The 20756-nt window shown below is 46.4% G+C and overlaps 1 long non-coding RNA gene and 1 pseudogene across 1 annotated transcript; one reads left to right on the top strand and one right to left on the bottom strand.

Annotated features, from left to right (window-relative positions):
• Window positions 1-50: 50 nt before the first annotated feature.
• LOC110346085 (uncharacterized) lies at window positions 51-13793 on the top strand. The gene is made up of 3 exons (XR_002389877.2): window positions 51-142; window positions 10038-10112; window positions 12748-13793. It is a non-coding gene; the product is annotated as an uncharacterized LOC110346085 (long non-coding RNA).
• A 3127-nt stretch (window positions 13794-16920) lies between these two features.
• LOC101725256 (F-box/LRR-repeat protein 20 pseudogene) lies at window positions 16921-18540 on the bottom strand (annotated as a pseudogene).
• Window positions 18541-20756: the final 2216 nt, after the last annotated feature.

Here is a 20756-nt window from a genome sequence, read left to right as displayed (position 1 = left end):
CCTCACCGGCCGCCGCGCGCGCCCCACCTCGCCCGGCCCCGCCCCTCTCGGCTCGCGCGCCACCGCACTGCGGCTCCCACGGATCCCTCCGCGCCCTCTCAGCAACGACGGCCCGCGGATGGCTCGTCTCCACACCGCAGAGGTTGGTTTTTCCCCTGAGAGCGCGGGCGCGCTCCCGCCCCGGACTACTTTCTGTTCCCGTTTGCCCCGCCCCCTATGCCACTACACTTTCCTCCCTGGCGGAAGGGTACCACTTGGCTGTGCGTGACGCGTCCTCTGTGAGCCACACCGGGATTGGGCCCGGCCCATGGCGGAAATGAGAGCGCTGCGCCGATTGGTCCGACCTTCCCTGCAATGCGTCAAACTGGGGCGAGCCACTGCTCGCTGGTGGTGGGGAAATCTGAATGGTGGAGCTAAGTAGAGCTAAGAGGCAAAGTGAGTCGAAAGAGGAACCATATGGTTTTTATAGATGAAATTAGATTGCTTTTTTGGACTGAAAACGGTACAAGGGCCGAAAGATCCAGAAAGACTTTCTTGCCTCTCCCCTCTAAGAAACAGAAGATGGTTCAACCCAAAAATCAAGTTTTCGAAGCCCCGCCCACAACTGGGCCCTTCGCGGCGGCGGGGTCTTCAAGATTCTGCCCATCGTAAAGGTTCCGCCTCCCACCTCCTGTGAGTCTGTGACTCAAGGTGCACTCTGTCGGTGTGCGGGTCTTGATCCGCTGAGGGTCTGTGAAGTTGGAGCCATTCCAGGACATCCTGTGGGAGCTGAGGATAAAGTCAGTCATTCATTTAATAAACATGAATTGGGCGCCTGCTGTATGCAAAAACCTGTGCTTGGCTGATCTGGGACACCATACTTCTTAACCATTCTCTTGTCATCTCCTACACAACCCTTATCCCAGTGTTCCAGCCATAGGAGGAAAAAGAATTAATGCAAAGGTTAGCGGAGACTGCAGTCAGTTCATCCGAGCTCGGATAACACCCCCTTGTTTAGAAAAGGAACTGACAACGTCTTAATTATCTCTCCTCCCACCCCGTGGGTGATTGGCTGAGGGATGGACAAGTGAATCACGCTGGGCCAATCATTATGCCCCATCCAGAACACTACAGGCGGAACCAATAAGAGTCCTTCCCTGGAGTTTCAGATTTGGAGTTGTGGGAAGAGAAACCTTCGTGTTTGGGGTGGTGAGGCTGTGAAGGAGCAGGTGCTTCCTTATACACACTCTCTTTGGCCATTTTCCCACCCTGTCCTCATCAGAGGACAGTGTTTAGAGGGAGAAGGAATAAAAGTGTCACAGTGGAGAGGCCAACAGACTTGTTGACATTCACTTCCCCGTTTTCAGTACTCTTGAGCCCAGCTGCACTCTATCATACAATAATTTTTTATTACATGTGTTATGTAAAATTTTATTCCAAGCAAGTTTGAGTTGAATATCTGTCACTTGCTGCTGAAAGGTTCCTGATGGATATGAGCTGTCCTAGGCTCTGTCTTGATCAGCAGTCCTGGCCCTGGAGCAAAGAAGCCTAAGTACACAGCCATGTGCTAGACAAATACGAACAATTAAAGCAGGAGCATGCTCCCTCTCCTCCCTCGCCCTCTCCACCCTTTCTCTCTTTTTTTTTCGATACTGGGGATTGACCAGGGCCTTTGCACTGAGCTGCATCCCCACCCTTTTTTTACTTTTCATTTTGTGACAGGGACTCGCTAAGTTGCCCAGGCTGGCCTTGAACTTGAGATCTTCCTGCCTCGGCCTCTTGAGTAGCTGGAGTTACAGGTGTGCACCACTATGCCCAGTTTGAGTTATATGCTTAAAGGATGTGTGTCAGTCAGCTTTTTGTCACTATAATGAAATACTTGAGATAACTTGTAAAGAGAAAGGATTTTTTTTTTTTTTTTGGTCTCACAGTTTGGAAATGATCAGTTGACTTTGCTCTGCGGTCTGTGGTGAGGTGACACAACATGGTGGGAGGCCATAGTGCAGCAGAACAGCTCACCTTGTGACTGGAAGCAAAAGAGCAAGAAGGAAGCTGGGCGTGGGGCTGCATGCCTGTAATCCCAGCAATTGAGAGGCCGAGGCAGGAGGATCACCATGAGTTTGAGGCCAGCCTGGACTACATAGTGAGACCCTGTCTCAAAAAAAAAAAAAAAAAAAAAGCAAGAAGAAGGCCAAGGTCCCTCTCTTTAGGAGCCCTGACCAATGACCTACAGACTTCTTAAGGTTTCTACAACCTCCTAACAGTGCTTCCCTGGGAACTAGGCTTTTAGCACATGGGCTTTTGGACAATTTTCAAGATGAAAATGGTTGGTCGCAGAGAGGTACCCCTCCTTCCTGCTGGTGGAGCAGGCGCCATGCTGAGAGACAGAGATCTGTGGTGAGTGCTGTACCTGGGTCCTTGATGCTTTGTTGGAACAGATCCTGCTCTTCCACCCTTCTGACCAAATTTTTATATGAAAGAGAAACAAGCATCTGTATTGTTTTTGCCACTGACTTTGGCCTTTGTTATTTGGGTCTGCTCGTTATATCAGCCAAACATACTCACTACACATCTCCACGCTCCCTTTTGTGGTAGCTGCCCTTGCTTTGGTGGAAGCTGACACTTATGCCTATTGGTGGCTTCTGTGAGGGGGCTTATGGCTCAGGAATCAACCAATCAGCATCATCCACCTTCTTGCCGCTGATTGGTTCAGAGTCAGCTGTGACCTAATTTTGTTTTGCGGTTTATATTCAATAAAAGGCCATGGATTTTAAGGATTCAGTTCAATGAGCTTCGACAATTGCATATTCCCATGTAACCAGAAGGCAAGAAAAGCTATGGAACATTTTCATCATCCCAGAGCTTAGCTCCCTCAAATCCCTTTCCAGTCAGTTCTTGTTCCCCTCAAGCAACCACTGTTCTGACTTCTGTCATTAGAGATTAGCTTGCTACTTTCCAGAGTTTTAGAGAAATGGGATCATATGGCACGAATTCTTTTGTGTTTGGCTTCTTCACTCAATATAAAATATTTTTGAGCAGATGTGCATGGGACATTATTGGTTGGAACATTTTTCTTGTTATTTATCTGAAGTTTAAATTTCACTGAACATCTTGTTTCTTTTTGTTTAAAAAATTGTAAAATGTTTATCAGACCACTTTTGCAGTATGTAATGATTGCATCTATCCTGGGCAGTTGGTGTGTGTATATAACACTAATTTTTCTTACTTCCCCCTCCTATCTCTTGCCTTTGCCAAAAAGATCTATGTATTTGCTAAATTAGGTAATCCTAGTCTCAAAGCCCCTCCTCCCCAGGGCTGGGAGATGACATTAGTGACCTTCCAGGGACCTCCTGGGCTTCCAGGGTTCAATCTTCTCCCTCCTACAGTCAGGCTGGAGTCTCAGTGGTGTCTCCAAATCTCCTGTGCTTCAAGAACGACCAATAAGCTAAGTGGCTTGCATTATATTCTTTTTTTGTTTTTGGTACCAGGTATCGAACTTGGGACCTTGCCGCTTGCCAGGCAGACACTGGAACCACTGAGCTAAATCCCTGGCCCTGTTTGTTTAGTTGGGTTTTGTTCGTACCAGGGATCGAACTGGGGTCCTTGCATTATGGGGGCAGGTGGCAGCACCACTGAGCTAAATCCCCAGGTCTTAGGGTTTTTTTGAGACAGGATCTCGCTATGTAGTTCTAGCTGGTCTGAACTCACTATGTAGCCCAGGCTGGCCTCAAATTTATGGCAATCCTCCTGCCTCACCCTCCTGAGTACTGAGACTATAGGCATGTGCCACCATGCCTGGTACATTATATGCATATTACCAGCCTTTCCCTAGTGGTATGGATTAACTGAATTCTCATATACCTCATATATGGTAGGTACTATTTTTCTCTCCTTTTTTTTTTTTTTTTTTTTGAGCCAGGGTCTCGCCATGTATTTCAGGTTGGCTTTAAACTCAGTGTGGAGCCTAGGCTGGTCTTGAACTCATAGTCAACTCTTTTTCTTGCTCTCCCTTCCCTTCCCTTCCCTTCCTTCCTTTCTTTCTTTAGTCCAGGTTGGCCTTGAACTCACTATGTAGCCCAGGTTTGCCTTGAACTCATGACAATCTTCCTGCCTCACCCTCCCAAGTGGTGGAATGACAGGCGTGCACTTCATGCCTGGCAATTATCTCCATTCTAAAGATTAGGAAATTGAGGCAGAAAGGTTAGACTGTTTGCCCAAGATTACGCAGCTAGGAAGTGGCAGAAACAGGATTTGAACCCAGACAGGTTTGTTTCAGCTTCTATACTCCTAGCCACTGCACTACACTCCTGAACCATGATATTTTTTTTGTCTAATATAAGCATTTAAAGCTGAAAATTTCCCTCTAAGTGCTAACTATGTGTATCCCCAACATTTTGGTATGTTGTGTTTCTAATTCTATTGAGTTTAAAATATTTTCTAATTTCCCTTGTGATTTCTTTCTTTTCTTTTTTTCCTTGTGATTTCTTTTTTGATCACTAAGCTATTTACAAGGGTGTTCATTTTCCAAATATTTGGGGTTTTGCCATGTATCTTGCTATTGATTTCTAATTTAATTTCTTTCTTTTTTTTGTACTGGGGATCAAACTCTGGTCCTTGCACTTGCAAGGCAGGCGGTGGAACCACTGAGCTAAATCCCCGGCCCTCTAATTTAATTTCATTGTGATCACATAATGATTTAGTCCTTTGTCATTTATTTAGACTAGTTTTATGTTCCCATATATGGCATATGTTGACTAATATATTTTATGTGTACATTTGGGAAAATGTGATTTTGTGTGGAGTATCCCATAGATGTCAATTAGGTCAAATTAGTTGATGTGTTGCTCAAGTCTTCTTTATTTTTATTGATTTGTTTTGTTTTGTTTTGTTTTTGATACCAGGGATTGAACTCAGGTCCTTGTGCTTGTGAGGCAGGCGCCGGAACCACTGAGCTGACTCCCTGGCCCTGATTTTGTTTTTTGAGGCAGGTTCTCACTATGTAGCCCAGGCTGGCTTTGGCCTTGCAGTGATCCTCCTGTCTCAGCCTTCCAATTGCTAGGATTATAGGCATATGCCATCATATCTGGTTGTATTTTTACTGATTTTTCATTTTGTTTGCTCTAGCAATTTTTCTTGTTCTAGCAATTTTTGAGAGAGTAGTGTTAAAATCTTCAACTGTAGTTGTGGATTTATATTTTCCTCTTTAGGTCTGCCAAATTTTATTTCATATATTTTGAAGCTTGGTTATTTGGTACACATGATTGTTATGCTTTCCTGACAAATTAACCATTTTATTTATTTAGGTCTTATTTATTTATTTTTTTGAGACAAAGTTTCCCTATGTAGTTCAGGCTGACCTGGAGTTCACTGTATAGTCCAGGCTAGCCTTGTGGTGATCCTCCTGCCTCAGCTTCCCAAGTGCTGGAATTACAGGCATGCACCACCACTCCTGGCTAAGTTAACCATTTTATAATTATGAAATGAACTTTAGCTTTGGTAACATTCTGTGTTCTGAAGTTTCCTTGATCTGACTCTAATATACCAGTTTAGATTTCTTATACTTTTTGCTTGCATGGTATATGTCATGGTTTAGATCTAGAACGTGCCTGTAAAGTCTCATGTGTTCAGAGGTGGAGCTTTTGGAAGGTTATTAGGTCATCAGGGTGCTGTACTCATGAATGGATTCATCCATTGGTCAATTCATGGCTAAATGTGCTGGTTGGAGGTGGGTCACTGGAGACATGGATTAAAAGGGTGTGTTCTTGTCCCTGGCTCCTCATTTCTCTCTCTGCTTCCTGGCTGCCATGAATTGATCAGTTTTCCTCCACTGTGCCCTTCAACCATGCCATTTCCTTGTTGGAGCCAGTAGACCATTTACTGAATCCCCCCAAACTGTGAGCCAAATAAAATCTCTCCTCCTTTAAATTGTGAGTGTCAAGTATTTTGTCACAGTGACAAGAAAGCTGACTAATATACAGAAAACTGGTGCCAGGAGTGGAATCAAAACTCTGACTGAACATGTGGTTTACAAGCCTTTGGAACTGGTTTGTGGGAGGAGTTTGGAAAGGTTTGGAGATGCAGGCTAAAGAAGCCCTAGAATGCTATAATTAGGGCTTGATGAGTGATTCTGATTGGCATTCAGAAGATCAGAATGCTGATGGGGTGCAGACAGTCAAGGCTGGGCTTAGGTTTCATTTTGTTTTTTATTCTTTTTGGGGGTGGGTACCGGGGATTGAACTCGGGTCCTTGCGCTTTTGGGGCAGGCGGCAGAACCACTGAGCTAAATCCCCGGCCCACTAGGAGGTTTCATTTTGGAAGAAGAACTTCATTGGCAGTCGGAATAGAGGCCACATGTGTTACACTTTGGCAAAAAAATTGTCTTCATTTTCCCCATGTCCTGAGACTGTGCAGAAGATTGAGATTAAGCGCAGAAAACTAATTAATCTGATGGAGAAAATTTCAAGGCAGCCCAAAGTTTAGGCTGTGGCCTGAGTGCTGCTGGCTGCTTTTAGCCAAATCTACAGTGAGAATCAGAATAAAAGCAGAGCCGAATGATTTGAAAAGTTACGGTTTCCCCAGAAAGGAAGCAGCTGCAAAGTCAGGACCCAGGGGAACATGGTTGCTGAAAAGATTAGCATTAAAAAAGAAGCCAAGTGCTGGGCATAGTGAGGTCTTTCAGAGCTGGTGGATCAGCTCTGCCAACCCCTGCATGACTTTCTGTCTGCATCATGCAGCGGCCATGGGAAGGAGAACTGGAGAGAAAGGCATTTGCTGTTGCTATGGTGTGGATAAAAGTACCCCAAAAGCCTGGGTATTAAGGGCTTAGCTCCCAGTCTGTGGGACTATTGGAAGGTGATGGAACCTTTCAAATGAAGGGCATAAGTGGGTATGATGGTTCACACTGTGGTCCCAGCACTCTGGGAGGCTGAGGCAGGAGGTTCACAAGCATAAGCTCAAGCCAGCCTGGGCAACTTAGGGGTTGACTAAGATGGCATGCACCTCTCTTCTGTTTGCATCCCATTGGCCTAAATCTCAGCTATGGCTGTGCCCTACTGTAAGGGAGACTGGAAAATAAGGCCTTGAGCTGGCAGCCATGTTCAACATCAGGTGACCAAAGGGAGCAGGGGATGATGGGATATGGAAGAAAGTTGTCTCAAAGACGTTGGCAGTGGGCAGGTCATGGGGAGCTCGTAGATTTGGCTAAGGAGTGTGGGTCTGTTGTGGTTTAGATTGAGAATGTCTCCCCAAAGTCTCTTGTGTTCAGAGGTGAGGCTTTTGGAAGGTGATTTGATTGTGGTGGTGCTATACCCACCAGTCGATAGACCCACCCATGAGTTCATGGTTAAATATGCTGTTAGGAAATAGTCTGGTTAGGGTTGGAAGAGGTCGGTTACTGAGTGGGCCTTTGAGGGTGTCCTCCACCCCCACTTTCTCAAGGGGCTGGGGACTTAGGGAGTCCAGATCCTGGGCCGAGTTTTGGCTGAGGGCTGAGCACCTTCCTGTGCCCAGGTTTTGTGTCCAAGAATGGCATGTGGGTGACAGTGTCCTTGTCCATCATGACCCTGGCCACGCTCTGAGATGTTTGCAGGGCCACACCGGGATTCCTGGGCCACAAGACACCATGAGGTAATGTAGCTTGCGCTTAGCCTGACTTAAGCTTCTGAGTTTGTGACAATATTGGTATGCAACGACAGATAACCCCTACCATACCACTCTCTGTGTACTTCAAAAGAAAAGTATAAGCGAAGTTAATTAGTTAATTTTTTAGCTTTCTTTTCATTTACAGGCTAACTTTTCTGATTCTGCCTTCCTGCCTACCTGCCTTCCTTCCTCCCTCCCTCCCTTCTTTCCTCCTTCTCCCCTTCCCTTTCTGGGCTCCGGCTCCCATCACCCACTTGATGCCCAGGGGAATCAGACTCCACTCTGGGGCTGGGGCACAGCTCGGTGGGGAGCCCTTGCCCAGCAGGGCAAAGTCCTGGGCTCCATCCCCAGTGCCACAAAAATCCAACCAACCAAAGGAAACAAAGAAACTACAGTTTCTAAACTGTGATGTTCAGGTAGGTCAAGGTAATAAATGTGTTTTTGACTTAGCATGTTTTCAGTGCTTCATGGGTTTATCAAGATGTAAACCTATGTGAGTTGAGGCTGAGGCAGGAGAATCGCAAGTTTGAGCCCAGCCTGGGTCATTTAGCAACTTAACAAGATCCTGACTCAAAATAAAATGTAAGAGAGCCGAGAGTGTAACTCAGTACAAAGGTCCAGGGTTCGTTCACTCCCAGTGCTATACACACCTCAAAACATATAGAGAACTCAGGAATAGGGAAGTACTTAGCTATAAAAATCTGTAACAACTGGCTGCTCAGACAGAAGTCCTCAACCTTGGAAGTATTTTCTTCTTTTTTTGGTACCAGGAATCGAACTTGGGTCCTTGCGCTTGCGCAGCAGGCAGCAAAACTGCTGAGCTAAAGCCCTGGCCCCTTGGAAGTATTTTCAAAATAAAAATTTATAGGAATTTATCCAAGATAACTCCGTTTTTGTTCTTTATTTTTGTTTTTGTTCTTTGAAAGCACAGTTGTTTGAGAAGCTGTCTGAACCTTTTACAATTAGAGTGAAAATTTGAGAACTTATGATTTGGGCTTACAGCATACAATACAACATACAGCAAAAAGAACATTTCTCCTTTTTAAAACTACATTTCTTTTTTTTGTTTTTTTTTGTTTTTTTTTCTACATTTCTTTTTGAAGGTTAAGAATGAGGGGCTGGGCCAGCTATGTAGTGCTTGGCAAGTGCGAGGTCCTGAGTTTGATCTCTGGCACCAAAAAAAAAAAGAATGAGGGGCTGAAGCATGGCATGTGGGTGCATACCTATGACCCCAGCACACAGGAGGCTGAGGCAGGAGGATCACCAAGAGTTCAAGGCCAGCCTGGACTACATCATTAGACTCTGTCTCAAAAAAAACCCATCACCCCCCCAAAAAAAACAAAAAATACCCCCCAAAAACCCCCAAACCAAAAAAGAAACAACACCACCAACAAAAAAAGAATGAGGGGCTGGGGGTGTCGCTCAGTGGTAGAGTGCTTGCCTAGTACACTTGAGGTTCTAGGTTTAATACTCAGCATAAAAAAACATGGCAAAAAGAAAGAAAAATGAGGGCTAGGGATTTAGCTCAGTGGTTTCGACGCCTGCTGCGCAAGCACAAGGACCCGAGTTCAATCCCTGGTACCAAAAAAAAAAAAAAAAGAAAAGAAAAATGATTGTATATTGGCATGTTATTGCTGGTGTAAAAATGACCAGGAACTTAGTTTACAGGATGATTCAATATATTCTTCCCATTTCAAGAGCCTTAATCATATCTGCAAAGTTATTTGAGGTATGATAAGAAAATACAGTAGATGTTTACATTTTAAAAATTTATTATAGTAGAAAACACATTGCCAGGGCCGAGGATTTAGCTCAGTGGTTTCACTGCCTGCTGTGCAAGTGCAAGGACCCAAGTTTGATCCCCAGTACCAAAAAAAAAGAAAGAAAACACACTGTTGTGAGTCCCCCTCAAAATTCTCCTCCTCCTCACTTTGAACATGCTTATCCCATCATTCTTGCCACTTCCTGAAGCAGCTCTGGAAGTCCTCTTTCGTGAGGGTCTTTCATTGCCCTGTCCTGGCTCCCTTGATGGCCTGAATCCTGAATTTACCTTTCACGGTCATTTTGACTTTGGAGAACAGCAGAAGCCACATGGTGCCAGATCTGGGAAATAAGGTGGACAAGGAGACCCTGTCATGTTTTTAGGAGTCAACTTTCCATTCATTGGATGGTGCTTGGCAGCAGCATTCACTGCATTTTTTTTGTCACACCAAAGAGGACTTGCAGAGCCACTTCAGAAAGTGGCAAGAACATTGAGATAAGTGTGTTTGAGGCAAGAAGGAGTATTTTGAGCTGGACTAGTGGCAATGTACCTCTTACTGTGATAAATTTTAAACATTCACTGTATATTTTGATCACGCCTCATAGACATAAGGTAATGTTTAATCACAGTTTTTTTGTTGTTTTTTTTGTACCAGGGATTGAACTCAGGACCTTGTGCTTGCGAGGCAGGCGCTGGAACCACTGAGCTAAATCCCCAGCCCAGACACAAGGTAATGTATTCACGGTCCTGGAGCTCAGAGTGCTGACATCTTCAGGGCTATCATTCAGCCTACTGCACCTCTTCCTACGGGCCAGGAATTTAGATCATACTCCTGGAAATGTCACGGCTCATTATACAGTTGTCCATTCTTTCAATGGAGATGTACATTCTTTAAGCAGCTTCAAGGCATTAATAGGATAACATTCTTTGTGTTAAACAGTGGGGGAAATGTCACCTACATGCCAGGCCCTTCCCTTCCCCTCCGTAGTTCTCCAAGCCAGTGGATTTTCCATTCAAGAGTCTCTTTAAATTAAGAAAACTTCAAAAAAAAATTTAAGAAAACTTCAAAGTAGGTGATTTCTTCCTTTTGTTTTTGTTTATCGAGACAGAGCCTTCCTATGTAGTTCAGGTTGGCCTTGAACTCATAGTGATCCTCCTGCCTCAGCCTCCTCATTCCTGGCTTATTTGTCTTTTTAAATTTACTTATTTATCTTTGTGATACCACGGATGGACTCAGCCTTAATGCATGCTAGATAAGTGCTCTACCATTGAACTACATCCCCCAGACCTTTTAAAATTTTTTTGATTTTTATTTTTTTGGTACCAGGGATCAAACTCAGGATCTGGCACCTTCGAGGCAGGCGGCAGAACCACTGAGCTAAGTCCCCAGCCCCCAAATTTTTTTGATTTTGATACAGGGTCTCACTAAGTTGCCCAGGTTGGGTTTTTTTTGGTACCGGGGATCGAACTCGGGTCCTTGCGCTTTCGAGGCAGGCAGAGGAACCACTGAGCTAAATCCCTGGCCCAAGGCTGGGTTTGAACTTATGATCCTCCTGCCTCAGCCTCCCTGGCAATATCCAGTACCTGGGGTAACATTTGTGCATCACCATGCTGAACTGTCTTTGTATTACAGCCATCATAGAAGAGGTGAAGTGGTATCTCATTGTGGTTTTGATTTAATTTCCCTAGAGACTAATAATGTTGAATATATGTTTATTTGTTCTTGGCCATTTATTTATTTATTTATTGAGAAATGCCTATTCAAATCTTTTGCCCATTTAAAAATTGGGTTTTCTGTCTTATTATTGAGTTGTATTCTTAAAATATTCTTGATACCAAGCTATGATCAGATATATGATTTGCAAATTCCTTATTCTGTGGGTTTTCTGTTCATGTTAGTTTAGTTTTTTGGGTTTGTTTGTTTATTTATTTATTATTTTGGTTTTTTGAGGCAGGGTCTCCCTTTGTAGTTCAGACTGGCCCTGAACTCACTTTGTAGCCCAGGCTGGCCTCAAACTTTCAGCGATCCTCCTGCCTCAGGCTCCAGAGTGCTGAGATCACAGGCGTGTGCTGCCATGCCTGACCTTCATTTTTTCCCTCCTATTCCTCCTTTTCTTCTTGTGGGATGCTGGTGATCAAACCCAGGGCCTTGCACCTGTGAGCAAGCCCTGCCACTGGGCCACACCCTAGCCTCAGGGTACTGTCTACACAGCAGCCTCTGGAGCGGTCCTGCTGGCACCTCGTGGAGAGAGGTCAGGCTCACACTCAGGCTTCACCAGAGCAAGGGACAACAGAAGCTTCGGAGCGGGCAAATCCGAGTTCACAGCCCTGCTTCCAGTACTTCCCAGCTGTGTGACCTTGGGCAAGTACATGGGCCTCTCTGAACCCCAGTCACTGTGAAATGGGCATAAGAATTCTCTCCAAGTTTGTCGGGAAGATTCCGTGAGACTCTGCATCGGCGTTGCTCAGTCTGGGACACACCACCCGGTGAGATCATGGTAGCCAGCAGCCACGCACGACTCAGCAGGCATCCTCTGGCTGAGTGTCCACTGCCTCTCCCTGGCACAGCCAGTGCCACCCATATTCCGCCCTGGTGTGGACCAGGAGCCTTTTTGGTCCTCCAGGACCTCTCTGCGCTGAAGTTCTCTCAGTGCTTAGTGTCAGGGAGGTCTGGGTTTAAATAACTCACCTGTTGACCCTGGGCTGGAGCCCTAACATCTCTGTCTCAGGACTTCTGCTCTGAGGAAAGGGTTTCTGATCTGTCCTTACGGGTTTGTGGTGAGGATGGAGAGAGTAGCGGGCAGAGCGCACGCCTGGCACGGAACAGATGAGCGTGATGTGGGCTGGGAGGGGAGATATCTGGCTCTGTCCTCCCTGCCGGCCTGGCCAGAGCAGGAATGAATGGAGGGCGGGGTCTCCCAGCGACCGGTACTGCTGTTCCTCGACTTCCCGCCAGTGGGCGCTCTGATGAGGTTAGGGTTACAGCTCTGGCTTCGCGCTGTGCCCCAGCACCCGGCGTTAACGCAGATGGGACTGAGTGGGCTGAGTGCTTTGATTCATTTCAACGAGACAGGATTCTCAGTGCCTGCTAAATATAAGACATCGGCCAGGTGTGGCGGCGCACGCCTGTAATCCCAGCATTCTAGAAGGCTGAGGCAGGAGGATCGCGAGTCGAACTAAGCCTGAGCAGTTTAGCAATTTACCAAGACCCTGTCTCAAGATAAAGGAATAAAATAAAATAAAATAAAATAATAAAAAAGGGCTGGGGCTGTAGCTCAGTGAGAAGACCCCGGGTACAATCTCAAGTACAACAAACAAGAAATATAGCAGAGTCACGGGCCTTTATTTGTTTATTGTGTTTGTAGGAGAATAGCGCCAACGACCCTCTCCTGATTTAGTGCGAGAAAACCCGCAAGCATCTATTCCGTGCAATAACAGAGAGGATAGCCGTCACCATGGCAACGGACAGCTCGGGAAGACAACCGCCCAGGCTCTCGGACTTCTCCGGGCGCCGATTTTCCTCAGGATATGGCAACGATTTCCAGGAGGCTCGCACACGACTTGTTTCAATTATTCTTCCAAGAACCGCCTTTCATGAACAGACCTGGCTGGGGATAGGAACTCAGGGCTCCAGTAAAGTAGAATTAAAAAAAAAAATCAGTTCTCCTGAAAGCAGTCTAACAGCTCTCCCTTTCCCGTAACTGCTGGCCTCCCCCGGTACTGAGAAGGTAGACGGTCTCATTCCTGTAAGCGAAGTTTTGTGACCCCTGAGGAGCCATGTGCTCTGTAAACAACTATGTTCTGTAAACAAGTTTGTGACACTCTGTTCCCATGTGATTCATGAGACACTGCCTGTTTACGAGGCTAAATTACTAAGCTGTCTGCCCTTGCCCTGTTCCGCTAGACTCACTTACTGTCACTAGGAAGACCAGCCCCCTTCGACTAAGTGTATAAAAACTAGCACTTTTCTTTGTTCAATCGCTCAGTCTTTTGGAGAGGAGTCCAACTGAGCCGAGCTGCACCGATAAATACTCCTGACTTCCGTCTGGTCTTTCTGGTCCTTTCGGAATTCTCCAACGCCAGAGTCACTGCAAAGGACATGGACATTCTTAGGAATACTCTCAGCTTGTTAATTTATCCGAGGAAATTCTTTTGCCTTTATTTATTGATTTTAAATTTTTATTTTATTTTAAGACAGAGCCTCACTATGTAGCCCAGGCTGGGCTCAAACTTGCGATCTTCCTGCCTCAGCCTCCGAGTGCTGGAATTAAAGGCGCTCCTTACCATCCAGTTCAATGGTTGGTTTTATTATGCTGAAAAGTATCTCCTCAGGCAGCTGCAGGTTATAAAGAACATCGTTACCTCTTTTTTGCATTTTAAAATGTATTGTTAATTTTCTTCGATTTTTAAAAAATAGAGTATCTTTCATTACTTTTCACACTCTGCTAATGGTTGGGCACGCCCCCCAGGAACCCAGGGCCTCGCGCATGCGCACTCACTCTACCAAAGCTCCACCCCCCCCACCCCTCCCCAACAACAGTTTCTGGAGCAGCTGCTTACTTTGCCTCACGCGTTGTTCTTGTCCAGTAGCTCCACCCGGCTCTATTGACATTTGGGACATGAACTAGTGTCCTGTGGCATCCGTGACAAATGACCAAAAACTGGTGTGAACCAACACACATGTATTCTCTTTTCCAGGGCACAGAAGCCACCCCCTCCTCCCCTTTCCCCGGCTCAAGACCCCTCCTCTACCTCCAGTGCCAGCGGCCTGAGGACAGGTCTCCTATGTTGCAGCTCTCTGCTCCTCTGCCTAGTTCCTCTTCCATTTTGGAGGGGTTTCTGGAGCTACAGCCCTGGTCATTTCTATTTTTTATTTTTTTGTGACAAGGTCTCACTAAGTTGTCCAGGCTGGCCCAGAATTATCAATCCTCCTGCCTCAGCCTCCCTTAGTGCTGATAACAGGCATGTGCAAGCCATGCCCAGCTGCTTCTTCCACTTTTAAAGACACTCGGTATTCTACTGGTTCATCTGGGGTAGGGTCTGTTGCTTTGGCAGCCTTGAGTGCATCTGCAACCTTAATTGTGCCATGTAATGCATCATATTCAGAGGTTCTGGGGGTTGGACGTGAACAGCCTGGAACTCATTGCTGTGTCTACCACAGGGTGGGGCCGTTCTTTGTGTGTGTGGTTATGGATTTGGAAAGAAATTCAGGCCCACCATAGTGGTGCAGGCCTGTGATCCCAGCACCCTGGGAGGCTGAGTCAGGAAATTGGCAAGTCCCCAGCCGGATGCTCCCTACTCCGGTGCTGTCCGGAGGGATTTCCATGTGCCCTGGTTAAGGGGAGATTTGTGTCTCTGGACTCTTTTTTTCCCTTCCACCAAGTTAGCTGGAGGTGGCAGCTTCAATTATGAGGCTGACCAAAGTGCACCAGGGCAGAGGCATTGAGTCTGAACCAGAATTCCCCAGAGAGCAGTTTCAGGGTCCTCCCTCACCCCAGAGCGGCTGGCTTTGTAGATCTGGCCTGGAGAGGTTTCTTTTCCCTCTCCTTTCCTCTCCTTCCCCTTCCACTTCTGTTTCCACTTTCCTTTTTTTTGGTACCGGGGATCGAACTCTGGTCCTTGCGCTTTCGAGGCAGGCAGCGGAACCACTGAGCTAAATCCCTGACCCCTCTTCTGTTTCCTTTCTCGCTTTTTTTTGTGGTACTGGGAATTAAACCAACCCAGGGGCTTCACATTGAACTACATCTCCAGCTCCTGGCCCCTTTTTAAAAATTTTTGAGACAGGGACTCACTGAGTAGCTAAATTGCCCAGCCTGGGCTCAAACTCAAAGTCCTCCTGCCTCAGCTTCTAGAGTGCTGGGATTACGAGTGTGTGCTGCCATGACCAGGTTTCACTTTTTTTCTTTTTTCTTTTTTTGGTACGGAGATTGAACTCAGGACCTTGTGCTTGCTAGGCAGGCGTTGGAACCACTGAGCTAAATCCCCGGCCCCAAGATTTCACTTTTATAAAAGGCAGATTCAGCCTTGGATCTTTAAGTGCCATTGGGAAGGTGACATTCTCTTCCCAAACGCCATCCTTTGGCTTCAAGGCCCAGAGGTTGTACCAGGTGTTCAGCAATCAGCTGTCCTGTGAGAACTTCCAGCGGTGTTGAGATGCCACACCCCTGTTTGAGGTCTTTCCTGGAGTGGAGGAGCAGAGTCTCTGGAGCCAGGCAGACAGGAGCTCACACCCTGGAGCCAGCGACTGGCCTTCTCTGAGCCTCAGTGTCCCCTTCTGTAAAGTGGACACAGTACATTTTCTTTTTTTTCCCCTTAAATTCTTTTATTGGTACATTTTATCTATACAATACATTTACATTTTTCATTGGGAGCTTGTACCTGTACATGATGTATCTTGGTTCTTACTGTTTCCCCTTGCCCTGCCCTCCCTTCACCCCCTCCACCCTTCCCTATTAACAAAGACTTTGTTTCCATTTTTTCCTTTTCTCGTAATTTTTCCACAGTACATTTTCTTCCCAAGCTTGTTCAGGACTCTGTGGGCCAGGAATTTGGAATGCATCTGGCTCTGCCCCATGTAGGATTAGTTGAGGCAGTGGGGGCCGGAGGATCCATTTCCAAGATGGTTTCTTCCCTTGCACGTCTGGAAGCTTCAATTCTCCATGGTCCTTTCACAGCATTGTGCTCTTTTTTTTTTTTTTTTTTGAATTAAAAAAATATTTATTGATAATATCTCTTTTAAAAATGTTTGATATCCCCAACTAATCATCCAAAATGCAAACTGTAAACATAACAGCCAAAGAGTAACAACTATTTGAGTAGCAGATTGTGACCGGGGGACACACCAAGCAAGAGTGCAGAGGGAGCCATGAAGAGAGGAAGACAGGTGTGTGGTGTGATACAGACAGTGACAATTTGAGTAACCACATCCGCTCCGCAGTGATTTCAATGTAGTACTTAAGAATCCCCTGGGCCAAATACTAAAACACACGAGGAATGGACAAGCCTTCTTTGTGAGCATGCTCAGCATGTTGGCATGGAAACAGGAAGCACAGAAGCTATGTAGTCATTTCGTAACGATGGCTACCACTTCTAGGATGCAAAGAAATTTCTTTCTGGTCCCTGGATACATCATGTATTGTTTTTCCATGCTTTCCTTGACCCTGGATGACTGCAGTTACTGTTCCAAAATCCCCAGAGAAACCCCTTAACAAAATAAAGAAACCATCACAGCAGTAACACTGGGTCTGCTGAGGGCCCCCCTTCTCTGCTGGCCTATGATGCTCTTCTGGGCACATCCAGCAGGAATGGTTAAGTTTCACCAATCCACTTGATAAAGCCAGCACGAACTTCAGTCCCATGGCCAAAGCCAGAGTGGATGAGGTCAGGTGTGGACACATACGTATGTGTGGCTCAGGGGACCTGGACACTGCCTCACTCTGTAACCCCACCCAGAACCTTGGGGTCACTTCTGCTGGAGACACCAGGTGACTCTAGAGTGTTCTCAAATACTCAGTTCACCGCAGCTGACCCCTCCAGTGTTATAGGATAATGCAGCATCTGCAGAAGTGCTGTCGGCTGGCCCCGACTGATGGGGGTGGAGTGACAGGTGCGAAGTGGGCTTGGACTTTAATGTTGGGTAAGTGGTTCCTGAGTCTCTTGATCCCCGCGAGCGTGATCTGCTGGCAGTCATAGAGCTCGATCTGCTCCAGGCTGTGGCAGCTCTTCAGGTGCTCCAGGGACGCGTCTGTGATGAGTGGGCAGTTGTCCAGCTCGATCACCTCCAGCTGGTCATATGCACAGGCCCCATTCCCCAGGTGGCAGATGCCATCATCTGTGATAAGCTCACAGTGGGACAGACTCAACACTTGAAATCGAGGACAGTATATAGAAAGTTGAATTAATGTGCTATCAGTTATCTGAACACGTTCTTCCAGGTCTATCTTTTCAAGCTCATGGAAATTCCTGGCCAAAGTGGTAAAACGCACATCTGTTAGTTGAGAAAATCTTGCAACTTCGAATATTCTAAGCCGAGGGCAGTTCTGACCTAGCACATTCAGGATGGCGTCTGTGATGTTGGAGCAGCCAGAGGCACGGAGGGACTGCAACTTATGGCACCCTCTGCAGATAGTAATGAGACCTTCATCTGTGATTTGCTGTGTGCAGCCTTTTTAAGAATAAGGCCTTCAGTCCCCTGCAGCCTCTCACTAGTGCTTGAATGCCATCCTTGGTTACTTGGTCACACCAGGAAATGTTCAGCTGCTCCAGCAGTGGACACCCCTCGCTCACCCCTTGCTTTGAGAGACATGTTTGTTATCGATGTACAGGAAGCCAAGTCAAGGTGCCTGAGTTTGGAACAGAACTTGCTAAGGCTAGTACATGTACTTAATGCATTGTCTCCTACTCCAAGACACCCACGAAGACTTAACTTTCGTAAAAACCCTCTACATCGCTTTGAAATGTTCTCCACTACCCGGCCCTCAATATCCCTCTGGAAATCAAATAGATCAATTCGGTGCCAGTTGCTGCCATCCAGAGCAAGAACATTCCAGGCCCTGGAAACCTGTGCACAGCGACACAAGTTAACGACATCAAGAAAAGAAAATATCTGTAAGAGGAGTTCTTTGGGAAGTTTTTTATTTATTACAGTTTCATCGCTATTTGAGAACATCTCAAACCTGCTCTTGATCACTCCGTTCACGTCCCTCCTCATGGGGCCGGCGGGTGCGGTCCGGACAGGGCGCTGAGGCGTGAGGAATGCAAAGCGGAGCGGCCCAGGGCAGGCCTGCGAGTTCCGGGACCGGGAGGCGGCGGCCGAGGCCGCGGCTGTTCCGGGGCAGGAGCGACCTCTGGGTTCCTGCGGGACCTCCTCCACCACCTCCCGTGGCGCCCGCGGTCCGGTCGCTAGCTCAGCTTCTCTCCACAGCCTCAACTTCAACCCCCACAGCGTTGTGCTCTTAAGGGAGTTGTAATTCTTGCACGGCAGCTCGGGACTTCAAAAGATCAAGGTAGAAGCTGCTGAAAATCTTAAAAGCTAGGTCCAGGACTGGCATGGTGTCACCTCCATCGTGTTTTGTTGGCCAACGCAGTGAGATGTTCGGCCCCGGGGCGGGGGATTTAGCTGGGTGGTTTCACCGCCTGCTGCGCAAGTGCAAGGACCTAAATTCGATCCCCAGTACCAAAAAAAAAAAAAAAAAAGAGATGTTCGGCCTTATGCTACTACCAGGAACAAGCCTGATGTTTTAGTTCGCTGGGGCGGTGTAATGGTCTGCAAACTGGGTGAACGGAAATGAGTGGAGTCGCTTTTTTACATTAAATACGGCCTTGCGTTTCTCGTATTGACCACCAGAGGGCGCGAGATTTAATATTAACAATTGCCCTCGGATTTGAGTCCGCTCCACGCCCTACTGAGCGCTTTTGTTAATTTCGGTAAGAGGAGACCCTCGATTTCTGTGTTCCAAAAAATAAAAAATAAAATAAAATAAAATAAAATAAATCTAGAAGAGTGTTAGGCTTTTATTTCACCATTTTTTGTGGAAAGAGAAAAAGATACTTTTCTGACTTGACAGAGAAAAACCTACAAGTATCTATTCTTTAAAAAATGCGGGGATGTTATTTAACCTCTCTGTCACCATGGCAATGAATAATCAAGGAAGACAACCAATCAGAATTCAGACTTCTTTAGGAGTCTTTTTTTTTTTTGGATATTGCAACATTTTCTGAGAGAATCTCAGATCCTTTTGTTCCAGTTATCCTTTCAAGGACAGATTGAAGGAACAGAGAACAGAACAGGTCCGTGCCAGGAAAATTCACCGGAGCCTCCTAGCTTTGCAGGAGAACAAGATGGATGTTAAAGAACATTCTCAACCTGTCACTTTACAGAAGCTGATTCTTTAGACCAATTTCATGATGCAAAATAGTATTCTTCCTTCCGCAGCAGCAGGAAGGAAGGGCCACTTTCTTCATCTCTCTCTTCTTTTTTTTGGTACTGGGGATAGAACTCGGGTCCTTGCGCTTGCACAGCAGGCAGCAGAACCACTGACCTAAATCCCTGGCCCTCTCTCTCTTTTTTAATGTTTAAAAATTTTAACTTAAAAAAAATTTAACTTTTTTTTGGTAAAAATTTTAACTTTTATTAAAGAATCAGCAATATTTTCTTCGTCTCTTTTTTGTTGTTGTTAATGGTGAAAATGTGCAATTCAGAGGACTGGCTCTGAAATTTCTGTGACATTTCAGGCAAAAATCAGACTCACGGAGCTACATTTTACAGGCAAAAAATAGAAAAGAGATTCGATGAACCTTTAATAAAATAGAATTTGCCAAGAGCAGAAGGGCGGATCCAGATTAGGTTGGAAAGATGTAGCAGCTAGTTGCAAGGGTTAGACTTTATGTGTATCCCATTCAACCGAAGGGAAAGGAGGGTGGCATTAATGAAGAAAGGAAGCTAAACACTGAGTGGATATTTAATGATTTTCTTTTTTAAAGTTCAATGAGTTTCAAGACATTGTTATTCTTTTAGGTGTAATTTGGTATTTCATTATGTTTTTAAAAATAGTTCTTCCCTTTATTTATTAACATTTATTTATTTATTGCAGAACTGAGGACTGAACTCAGGGCCTTTGCACTGATCTACATCTGCAGCCCTGTTTTATTTTTTATTTTAGGATAGGGCCTCGATAACTTGTCCAGGCTGGGCTTGAACTTGTGGTTCTCCTGCCTAAGCCTCCGAGAGTGCTGGGATTCTGGGCTTAGCTCTTCCTTTTGGAGATAAATACTGGAATAGCTGAGGTCCTTGCCGTCCAGGGGAGCTTCGTGGTCCCTGGCTGGGGTGTGGGTTGGGCTTGGAGAGTCACTGGTGTGGCTGGAGGGGAGAAGGCCTCATGTGACTGCTGAGGTCCCCTTGGGGAGGGTCTGCAGCTTGGCCAAGGTAGAAACAAACACGCCCTGGAGGTTCCCACCCTTCCTGGGACCCCAGCGACCCCCTCACCTTCACGAAGGTCTCCCTGTGTCCTTGGGGAAGGTCGCCTTGGCTGTTGGTTCTGTCCCCAGCCCAGTGCCGGGTCCTTGAAGTGCCTTCCAGCGCCTCTGTCCATGTAAAGTGAGGCGCAGGCCTCGATGGCCCCAGCCTCTCTGTTCTCTGTTCCCATGGGTGGCCTGTTTGTTGCATGCCTGGGATGCACATTTGAAGCTGTCCCGGTTGCCTCTCTCGGCCATGAGGACCCCTGTCCTGTCTGAGGGTCGAGCTCATTAGACTACCACCTCTCTCCGTCTCCTCCTTTTTGGTTTTGCCTCAGTTGCCAAGGCCGAGGCATCCCGGAGGGCTGTGCCTGTGTGGGGGTGAGCCCCCTTGGGCCTGTGGGGCAGGTACACAGCTTGA

The sequence above is a fragment of the Heterocephalus glaber genome, unplaced genomic scaffold (assembly GCF_053883595.1).
Source record: "Heterocephalus glaber isolate CG9 unplaced genomic scaffold, H.glaber_assembly_v1.0 deba00001744, whole genome shotgun sequence".
In the NCBI taxonomy this organism is placed as follows: Eukaryota; Metazoa; Chordata; class Mammalia; order Rodentia; family Bathyergidae; genus Heterocephalus; species Heterocephalus glaber.
This window is presented reverse-complemented; position numbering and strand designations above follow the sequence as displayed.